This window comes from Neodiprion lecontei, chromosome 4 (assembly GCF_021901455.1).
Source record: "Neodiprion lecontei isolate iyNeoLeco1 chromosome 4, iyNeoLeco1.1, whole genome shotgun sequence".
NCBI lineage: Eukaryota > Metazoa > Arthropoda > Insecta > Hymenoptera > Diprionidae > Neodiprion > Neodiprion lecontei.
Window position 1 is genome coordinate 72,790 of NC_060263.1, and position 11,650 is coordinate 84,439.

An 11,650-nucleotide genomic window follows, 5' to 3' on the forward strand; every position below is an offset into this window, starting at 1 on the left:
AGTGACGGTCAGAGGTGGGTCGGTTTGGGGTGAAATGCCTTACGTATCTTAATCGCATGAATGACGATAAACATATTTAGGTAAAGTAAGATTTCGTTTTTTCGAGACAGTAGAAGTATCAGTTTGCGGCAATGCGACAAGACAAAATTGTGCATCCGATGATAAGTATCAGTTGTATACGTGTAATTATACCTTTTCCTTATGTTTTGTCGGTGATGGTTATGTAGCAGGGTGAGAATCCATCCATGTGTAAATTGAAAAGCTCTAATAGTTCCTTCCTGGCGAAGTTTAGTACCTTCGTACTTCCTCCACTAATGCATTATACACATAAGCGTGGCGGGAGGTTATAGAGTACCTACCGAGAAACCTCATTAACGCTTTACCTAGATAGCCCTTGGCAACTCTGAATTCGACGCCACCCCCACTTTCTCGCTAGAGGTAACGAAGAAACGTTATACGTACATCAGGGAGCGTAATTCAATACGTGTAGATTAATTTAGATCAACGAATATAGTTTTTTATAATTTTCATTCCTCCGGCAATGTTGGGTCGTATACCGTTGATAAGATACGTGTTGCAATACCATTGAGTTCTAATCCGCGTAAATATAACAAAACTGCGTTGTAATTATTCCTACAGGGGTGAGTGATTGTTTGGCTCCGCAGTGTTTGAAGTGTAAAGGTTGAAATGAGCTCGATGCGTCGACTCTCCACTTTGGAGGGTGTCGGGTATTATGTGGGAGCGTCGCGACGCTGCCGGCACCACGGGTATTTCCCACATCACGTCACTCGGGGGAGCGATTACATTCATTTTAGACTGTGATGCATCCTGCAGTTGCGGCGGTGATCTATTAAATAGACTTCGTTTTGCCGCTACCTGTCGAGTATTATTTATGTGAAATTCCGCACATCGACCACTTGTATAATATTCCTGTTTATACCAAATCCACCAACAATCTACGACCTACTGATTTTGCTGCAGTAGGGAGGAAGGTCCCGGATGTACGTACGCCTATGACAAAGGTCGGCATGGCGCATGTGCAACACCGAAAACTCGCTCCTTGTACGACCTATGTGTATAAATTATAAAACTTAGTATGGGAAAGAGGCAATCAGTTATCGCGGTCCTCCTCACACCGTGCAGCTGCAGAGGCGGAGGCACCAATTAGACCGCACGCACCGAACGTGTTGCGCGAGTTGCGGTTCACCGTTTCTATAATATATGTATACATATATATATATATACATGCGCGGTCGTTTTGTGTAATTACTAAATATTACGTCGTAGTATAAGGTATAATTGTTGGGTGTACGGAGCGCGCGTTGTTCATACTCTATACCAACCGTACTTCTCATAAAGAATTTGCATGCTAATATGCCAGCAGAGATATAGGCGGACTATAGCTTAGGTAGTTATTGTTCTCAATTTTTTCCCTATCGCAAGCGAAACTCGGCGCCCCTCCGCCTCAACACCGACCATTGACACTGCTGTTATTCTTACTTTAGTATAAACAAATAAGAGAGTTTTTTTTTTATGAAAAATCAAGTACTTTTAAGTTACCTTATATATTCAATATTAAAGCAGCTATTATTAAATCAAGCATATTAAGAGATATTTTGTAAGACTTATGAAAACATGACTTCAATTAGCGCCTGAGATGTTGTTGGTTAGATGCTTGGCGGGGAAAAATAAAAATAAAAAAATCTCTAGCCATAAACCAATCGGTTGAAGGTATCGACCATTTGGCAACGTTCATTTATCACTGTTCAAATACTGTCACTTCTCCGCTAAAGCATCTAACCAACAACATCTCAGGCGCTAATTGAAGTCATGTTTTCACAAGTTTTAGAAAATATCTCCTAATATGCTTGATTTAATAATAGCTTTAATATTGAATACATAAGGTAACTTGAATGCATTTGATTTTTCATAAAAAAAAAAAAAAAATCGAGGGAAGTCTTCATAATGATCTAATTACCGGCCCGATGTAATTTCGCCCATGCGAAACCTCCCGAATTTCGTTAGTTTTGCCGAATCTATCACCGTTCTCGAGATATTCGCGATTTAAGGTTTGAAAATAAGAATTAAAAGCGAATTAAAAGTGTGTGTGTGTCAGCTCCGACGCACGACTGGAGTTTACTCCTTACGAACGATAGTTATGATATACATCGAATAGAAAAAGAGGGTAAATGAACGCACCTTCCAAAATGATGAGAGAAACAAACATATATCTGTAATTATTCGGATTATTTATATTGCTCCAATAAAAGCGTAGTACATAAAAATATACTTATCAGTGCATAGAGGTACAAGAAAACTTTGAAATAACAACATTGAAAGTTGATGGTTAGGTTGCTGTTTGTGTACATTGTATCGATACAATAAATGCTACTATATGTATTTATTATACAGCATGCATACCCTGTACTCGGCAGCAGTATACAAGTTGCGACAGAACTTCGTAATACGCAGGCACACAACACACACGTACAAACATACGCATGCATTCAACTCTCAGGCCGGAGGTAGTGAACCATGCAGTGAGACTACGAAGCAACGCACAAAGAGGAGACCCCGAGTATAGGGTACGCTGTGTAATGTATTCCATCTCATTCTTTTGCGCGTTCAATCCTACGGATATATATGTTTGTCTCTTTCTACTTAAAGCCTCAAGTTTCCGAGTGTTACACTTGATTTTACTCCTCATAAAATTTTCGTACCGGGCCTTATAACTCAAATCGTTTCTTAAGGAGTAAACTCCAAAAACTCTCGTACTTTGTACTATAATAAGCCGGAATACTATAACTACCTTGTTTTAAACACAACGTTAAATATTACATTCTTGTTCTTCGTGTTAAAACTTAGTATTATTGATATGGTTGATGATTGATTTTGTTATTCAGATTGTTGACAATGTTTAATAGTGACTCTATACACCGTTACAAATTGTTCCCATTAAAGAAATAATATGGAAATCGCAATGGTAGAATTATCGATTTACAGGTTCTGATGAAGGTCGACCCTTGTCTCGACCGAAACGTTAGCACATCACAAATACATAATTGATTGTCCTACGCCCATGAGGTTTTTTCTCTCTTCATTACGTTCCACGATCAAGAAACATTACATATATTTAGTGTAAACGGGTGAGGGTGCATTCGCAATGATGTGTATTACAATGAATGTCTCTGACCGAATCAATGCGATAGACACAAGAATTTCGGCCAAGCTACCGCAGCTCGTCTGACGCTTAGGTACGGGCTCTGCAGGGAGGTCGCGGTTAATGTTTGATCAAACGTAAAACGGTACGGTGTTTGTTCAGGATGTTCCATTCGAAAGAATGATCCCCGCAATTGTTTTGACGAGACCGATATACATATAATTAATACACGTATAACCTATAGTGCAGTTTTCGGTCTTTACCGCCGCTGCGGCGTGCGTACGGCAGGCAGGCATGTTGAATCCATGGATGAAACGCGGAGTTCCCATGCCCACGTTTTCTCGGTATCCTGTGGGAATTACGGACCCCGTATAATTCCTGTGGGAAATATCTCCACCCCTGAATGGACCGGGATGACGGTCATCGAGGCTTCACAGTTTACAAATTGGTTCACGTTTATGGGGTTCGCTCTGCTCGATTCCACGCACTCTCTTAGCCGAGTGGTATTCACGCCCCGATTCTCACTTCGGAAAATATAATGGCGATGATTTTTCTAATAACCTGATCTAATACGATTATAGCAGCAACGATTATTCCCTTCAGACTAGAGGCGTCGTATGTTTGTTTGATGGTCGGCCCAGTTAAGTTGTCTTTTAACTGAGTGTCGTCGGAGACGATTCGAATGACGTGCAGAAACATATTATGGGAATGGTATACACGATACAACGCACGGGCGCACGAGTACTCTGAACATGTTTCGGGAGGTGGGAAATTTGCAATCGGACACGTGGTCAGCACGTGCCGGTACTGCCCTGCGACCAGATTACTCGTCTGGTCTGAGTTACGCGCGCACAGGGCCATTGGGCCAGTTTTCGTGGAGGATGTCGAAACCCCACGGTGCTGCACTACGCAGGGGAACACCCGTGTTCGTTGTTAGATTTGCTCGAAAGAAAACAACGTTCTTGAATACAGGTTTCAAACTTCTCTGCCCCAATCATACAGAACTCTTTCAAAATTATCCGGAGAGATTTTTTTTTTTTTTTAATTCTAGACAAAAGAAAATTCTAAGAAGCATGGAATAACACGTCAGCCAGGATATTGGATTCTGGCAGAATGAAACGGAAATGATTTTCGTGTGTAAAAATAAAACACGGAGGTATCTATGGGAGTAGTATCGACGTTTTGGATGTACTAAAAGGTCCGTAAATCTGAGTCACTGTAATTTGAAGAGACGCAAAATCTTTCGTTACAGCAATGGTCCATTTTTTCCGACCGATAGAGCTGCGATCGCGTAAGTCTCTTCCCTTTCGGGTTGCAGGGCTGAACGTAAGTGGTCTCTGTGAATACAGCTCACACCGTACTAAATCGCTAAAGGTGCGAAGGAATTCTGCCTTATACGACAGCTCTGCCACGCGTTACATTTTTTGGAGATCCTATTTTCACCGAATCGCCGTTTCCTACAAGTCTATTTTGAACGTTAAAAGGAATAGCACTGACGAAGTGATTCAAAGAGCATATTTCAATTGGCTTTACAAACTGCCCCATTCCGGGCCGAAAAATTGAATTCACCGCGGACCACTTGCATTCCGAACGAACCGATTTTTCTCTTTTAATTAACAAACCATTATCGGTAATTTCATTAAAATTTACGGCCTCGTGATAATTAGCGTTGCACGTGTCTGATTTGCAGTCTACTTTCGGCCGTCACGAAGGTTTCTCCGGCACTGTTCGCCACCAGCTGGTCCGTGATTACGCCAAGCTATATGGGTAAGCGTATCGACACGAGTGTCGAGCGTAGCACACTGAATCCCGTGTACTCGTACACGCCCGTAATTACGCGAATGGTTCGACCGAGTACCGGCATCCCGATGAGACACACGGCAGCCAAAACCAGCATGTCAGTGAATACAGGGAAACGACTCCCTCAACCGATATAAGAACCAACAACGACGTTGACTTTGATGATGATTGATCCAAAATCATTAGCTCTTTATTTTTTTCAATCATCTGCTTCTATTGATATAGGTATGTGAGAGGAGGGAGTGAAAGTCCAACCATGTTTGATATAGGTTTTGAACCGCGCGACCACGGCAGCCCCGGACTCTCCTCGGTTCTCAGCAAACTGTCAAATCTTTTAAATTGAACCAAAGATCGGGCGAAATATTACAGGCGGAACTGAAAAATATACATCAGTACAGACTTTTGTCCTTGGCTCTCAAACGGTTGTAAATTATACACTTAGGCCAGCTTAAGACCCTGTGTGCAGAATGAAGGAAATAACAGCATAATGAAATATGATGAAGAAAAGGAAGGAAAAGAAAAACGTGTTTGAACAAACGTACAGATAGTATACGTATACAGGCGCAGCATTGAGCTGGTGTAAACTTGGAAATAATTTTATTAACTCGGATAGGTGTTCCGGGCTTCTGGCTTAACGTTATTAAACCCTGGCTTATTTCCCTACAATAAACTGGCGAAACGCAGCAGTAGACAGCCGAGGGTGACGACGAGTTGTTAATTATCGTATTCAGGCGGTGAGAAAGGGTTATCAGTTCGGTGACTCGGCCTGAATAGCGAAGCTAATACTACGACCTAACTTGTTTAGGCGATGCAGGTATATACGCGTGCACCTGTCTGCTTGCCGACAAGAACCCACCATTGGGAAATTTTACTTATTATCCATCATCTCTGCATGAATCGAAACAGAGAGAAAGAAGACCTAAATGAAAGACTGATTGCCCAAGCCTCACCATTATTCAACTCTTGTAACGTCGAGGAAGGACCGATTCGTGGCTACCACCTTTACTCTTTCTGCCTGGATTATTGATTTCTTCTTTGTGTATTTTTTTTTTTTTCGCCAGAGCACGATTAATTTTCAAATATTTCAAGTTCAAATATTCCTGTATAATGCAACCATGCAATTTAGTCCGCTTAAAGTTAAGCTGCATGTAAGGAGATCGTCTTGCGAAAAATTGTATCGAAACGGCGAGCTAATCGCAAAGCATCCTGAATAGAATTGGCTTGGAAAGTCTGAAAAGTGCCGGAGAATATACATTATTATTTTTATATGCAGATTCCCAGTAATATTAAAACCATAATGTGTATAAGTGTGTACGACTGACTCTATAAATAACAATGCACAATATACGCGTACGCGGAAGCACGCCGTGGTAGATATACTACGTAGACGCCCTGTATACAATTCGCTAGTATAAACAGCCCAGACTCTCGGCATTGGCGAAGCCTGCCACGGTCGTATAATCGGCTCGTTGACTAACGAGCGCGTGGTGCTGACAGCCGCCGATTAGGAGGTGATCTTCGTTGTAGTTCCTTTATTATTATACATTCATTTCCCACCATCGGTGTCGCCGTTGAGCGACCACCCAACTGGTATCAAGGCCGAAACGATCCAACACCCTTGCCAAAGCTTCGCTCTTCCATCGTTGGCATGCGAAAATCTATGAATTTAAATGTCTTTCATTTCTTTGTACAAACAAGGCGTAAGGAGCACGAAATATAAAAACGATACATCGAAACGAACGCAAAGAACAACCTTGCATAACTTTGTGAGCGTTGATGTTATACACTGGCGCTCAAAAGTATTTTGACGAAGACAGTAATTGAGTTGAATACGTGCAAGAATAAACTACAAAAATCAACAATATTATTTGTTGAAAAAAATTCGATGTTCTACGTAATTGTTAAAAAATGAACTCTCGATTACTCGAAAATAAAGTTAGAATAAAGAAAAGTAAGAAAAACGATTGGTCAAAGTAATAACGGATTTCATATCATCAAAATACTTTTGAGCGCTACTGTACACGAGCTTAATTCCAATTTACAAAAGAGATCCTGTGGCTTTTCAATCGCACGGCTCTCCGTACATATGGTAGCTGCGAAACAGAAAAGTTGTCGAGACGTGGAAAACTTGAACGCATTAGATGTATGAAATAGGAATTGTTGAATCGATGCAGGGACTGTTGAACTATAACGGTTTTGTTTCACCGGTAATGAGTCACCTGCGTGGGTACCGACCCTGCACCAAGTATCTAAACCTCCCACCAAAATCTCGCAGGGGTTGGTGGGTTATACGGAAGGAGCGATTGAAAACTGCATACCTACACGTCCACACCATGGCTGCGTGCAGAAGAAATATCACACACCGAACGCACGCAGCGCTGCAATTACGAGCACCGTGGTCATTTATGAATCACCAACCAATCAACCGTCAACTCGCGAAGCGTCCGTGTGAGTGTGCTACGCCTAACACGCGTGCGGTGTTATGACCTGCGCGAGCAATTAAATTCTCGTAACTATCCCACGCATTGAACAGACCGCGCGCGATAATGTTACGGTGTAGAAGGGGGCGGGGGTATCCCTCTCCCTTCTACCCACCTACCTCTACACTCACTCGGCAGGCGGCAGGGCGGCGCCCTTGGCCCTGTAGCAGGGACCCCCTGCGAACACGTCGCAGACGCCTGCGCGGATATACGGTATAACGTGCAGGCGCTAGCCGGCATATGCGATAGACGCGAGAGAATCCATGACAGGTAGATACTACCTACGTATGCACCTATATTAGAAGAACCACGATTGGTCAGTTTGAAACAGCAACGGTCGATCACTGTACAACTGCATGTTTGCATAAACTAAATTTCCCGTACGCGTAATGAACATTACATAGGTATATTTTGTACAGCATAGGGCTGAGAATTTCACTTATATCACACAATTGCGCAATTGACTTTATACTTTTTGTACATGCAATCTAATATTGTTTACGCTTAACGTGTAGGTAAACGTAATCTCTTGCTGTTTATCGAATGATTGCAGAATCGCTGGGTGCCCGTAGATTCATTTGAATTTCGAATTGGTGTAATACGAAGATGATCGGTACGATTGTATCGAAGCACCTCATTGACCGCTCGACTGCTTCGCACATTCGAAGTTACAGGGTAAAAATTGTCCACCAAATTCGCAAGGGATGTATTAAATGTATAATTCACGTCGCAGTTGCTTATGTGGAATGTGAATTTCAGATGGAGAATCGACAGAGAAGAAGGTTCGGATCAAAGTTCCGATTTCCGAATGGTCACATTTCAGACATATCGCTACACGGAATGACTAAAATTCCGAATGGTCAATAATCCAAACGTTACCAACCTTCGCATATGCCGTCAATCGTTTACCGCATATGTAAAAATTGCTAACATTTGAAATATTGACCGTTGAGAAATATCTTGATAGTACGGAGTTTCGACCGTTTGGAACTTGACCCGCACCCAAATAAGAATACATCCGTGGATGAGCAGTTTTTTCAAATATGAACGTATTACGTAATTTTTTCCCCTCTTCCCTCGTGCCGCAGTTGTGTTAATTTTCTCGCGATATGCAGAATTGTTGATTTACAGATATTCAGTCTTGCCAGTTTTTTCCATGTTTCATTCTCAATCGTTTATTCGATATTTTTGATGATCGGAGTATGACCTCCGGCCCCAAAAGTAAACTATGACATGCCCATTTAATAAAGATTAAGGCGTATATCGTTGCGGGTGTTTCAAAATTATTCGTTGTAAAATCAATGGACTGAAGATTTTTTAAACTGCACAGAGGTAACTCATGCGAAGCTGTGAGGTATACAACTGCAGTACAAGTATTTTCCTTATATGTATATTCGCATGCTGCTCGCCTTCTTTCCTTCACCCCTTCGCCATTCCGTCGTCCGCGCACAAATACTCGATTCACGCGAGACATAACGGCGGCGTCGATCAGTTAGGCGCCGAGCGTCGCGACGTAAGCCTCACCTCACCCCTCGACGTAACGAAAGTCTGGACGTAAGGTATATACGACTTACGGCATACATGCATATATTGCACCGGCAGAAATCGGAGTAACGAGAAAACAATGGGAGATACCTAGTGTTGAGTCAAAAATGAAATGAGCGCGATCTCCCACGTAACGTAGAACGTTTATCTTTGCACAGAATCTTTCTTTTAAGCTAAACAAACTTTTTAGGGGATGCCACGGTGGAAAATCGTAAATTATTTCTTCTATGATACCCTAATACCCACACATATACAGAGTCATTGATTGGGTCCTGAACACGAGAATAACCGACGCAGCCTGCACTTTACTTTCACTGGCACCCGCAAAAGCTGCTCACAGCTCTCTCTCTCTCTCTCTCTCTCTCTCTCTCCCTCTCTCTCTCTCTCTCTCTCTCTCTCTCTCTCTCTCTCTCTCTCTCTCTCTCTCTTGCCGACTTCCGTCCGATATCGTTGTTACCTGCCCTCTCAAAGTGCCATGAGCGAATTGTGGAAACCAACGCAAACCAACGCGTTGCGTACATGGATAGGAATCACCTCTTCGATAAATACCAATCTGGTTTCCGAGCTGGTCATAGCACACAGGCTGCCATCCTTCGACTCACGAATGCAATCCGCTCCGGCATCGACAACAGGCAGATAACGATCATCACATTCCTCGATTTTAGTAAAGCCTTCGACCGTGTTGATCACTATCTGCTGCTATCGAAATTGCACGACGTCGGTTGTACACTGCAGGTCATTGGATGGTTCCACAGTTACTTAACTGGAAGAACCCAAGTGGTCAACTCCGAAAATTGCAATCTCTCCGTAGTGGGTCAAGCGGCGTCAGGAATTCCTCAGGGCTCGGTCCTGGGGCCGATACTCTTCAAGATTTTCATCCGAGACCTACCTCTCGTGCTGACGCACTCCCAGCACGCGGCGTATGCGAACGATGTACAAATCTTCATACACTGCTCCCCTAGGAATCTAGACAGATGTATCGTTTTACTCAACTCCGATCTTGAAGCCGTACTTGGTTGGACCGAGCGAAATGGGCTCACACTCAATGTATTGAAGACCGAAGTCATGATCGCTGGCTCGGCCCGCTACCTAAACGCCATAAATACCCGCCTCCTCGCTCCGGTCCAAATTGGCGTCACGCCGCCCAAGTTCTCTACCGTGGTCAAGTGCGTTGGTGTCTCGTTAACGTCGACGCAGTCATGGGGTATCCAAATCACGGCTGTACGCGGAAACATATTTGATACGCTCGCACAGTTAAAAAGAAACAGCGACATGCTCTCGTGCAGACACCGCGCTTGGCTCATCGAGGCCCTCGTGTTTCCGATCCTCGATTACTGCTGCGTTGTGCTATCTGATGCCACGCAGGAGCAAAACCTGGCATCAAAACGCGCCTTCAATACCTGCATACGCTTTACTTACGATCTTCCGCAGGATGCGCACGTAACGGACTCATACCGAAACCTCGCATGGCCTGACCCGGGAAAGCCTCGCCTATATTTCCTCGGCGCTGCGACGTGCTCGGTGCTGCAAAGTTCCGTCCCGTCTCACCTTCGGAAATTATTGTTTTTTCGCAATGAGATGGCAAACCGACACGTTCGTGGCACAGACCTCGACCTTTCCCTACCGTACTACAAAACCGTCGTAGGTCAAGTTGACTCCTTCGTTTTCAGAGCTGTCTCGCTCTGAAATAGTCTCCCTCCATCTGTGCACTCAGCAACGTCCCTAATTATGTTTAAAAATCGGCTCTTTGCTCATCTATTAAGCAGCGAAATAATTGTATAAACATACAAAATGGAAAATATAACATATAACATAAGACCGCCGCTCAACCCTGTATCTATTCTACTCTGTACCCTCTGCTATAACTGTAACCTTGATTAACTGTATCCAAATTAAAAAATCTAGGCATTTGAGTCAGTGGTATGTAAGAAAAATTATATATTTACTCACACTCTTAGCTGAAATCAAAACATCGTGGCATTTAAGTTAATAGTATGTCAGAAAAATTATAATCGCCAATGTAAAATCACCTCTCATCTGCTCCATGGGCTAACACCCAGAGCGAAATATATATTCAATCAATCGATCAATTTCTTGCAATGCTCTGTGGCTACCTTGTCTAATATTGCCATAAATATATCTATCTACTTATCTATCTCTGAACGGTCAGCGTTCAGCAACGAATAAACCTGTGTATGACATAACAGTATAGGTAACAGAGCAGCTTGTGATGGGAAGCGGAACTGCATCTCGAGCCTCCAATACAGAATCTTACGACCTCCCAACGCATGCATTCGATTAGCTGATCCGTGCTTTTCGTATATCGGTAGTAATTACACGCTTTGGGTAAAATGTCTTCTACGTAGTTCCCAACATTTCATGACCTTTCTTATATACATCCAGCACAATGAGAGGTGTGAATTCTGCATTCGGAGCCTTCAAGCGATTATACGCAGAGATGAAATCAAAAAAGCGACAATTCGAAATTTTCTCCAAATCAAGGCGATTTGTTTGGTGCGCATTTCGAAATAGGGTAAGCCGTGACCCGTCTGCGTATTGGCTGTCAAACTGTAGTTGCACAGTGATCTTGCACGTTGGTATGCTCTATGCACAGATATAACGAGTACGTTGGCACAACCGCGGCGCCGGTGACGAGCATCGTCGT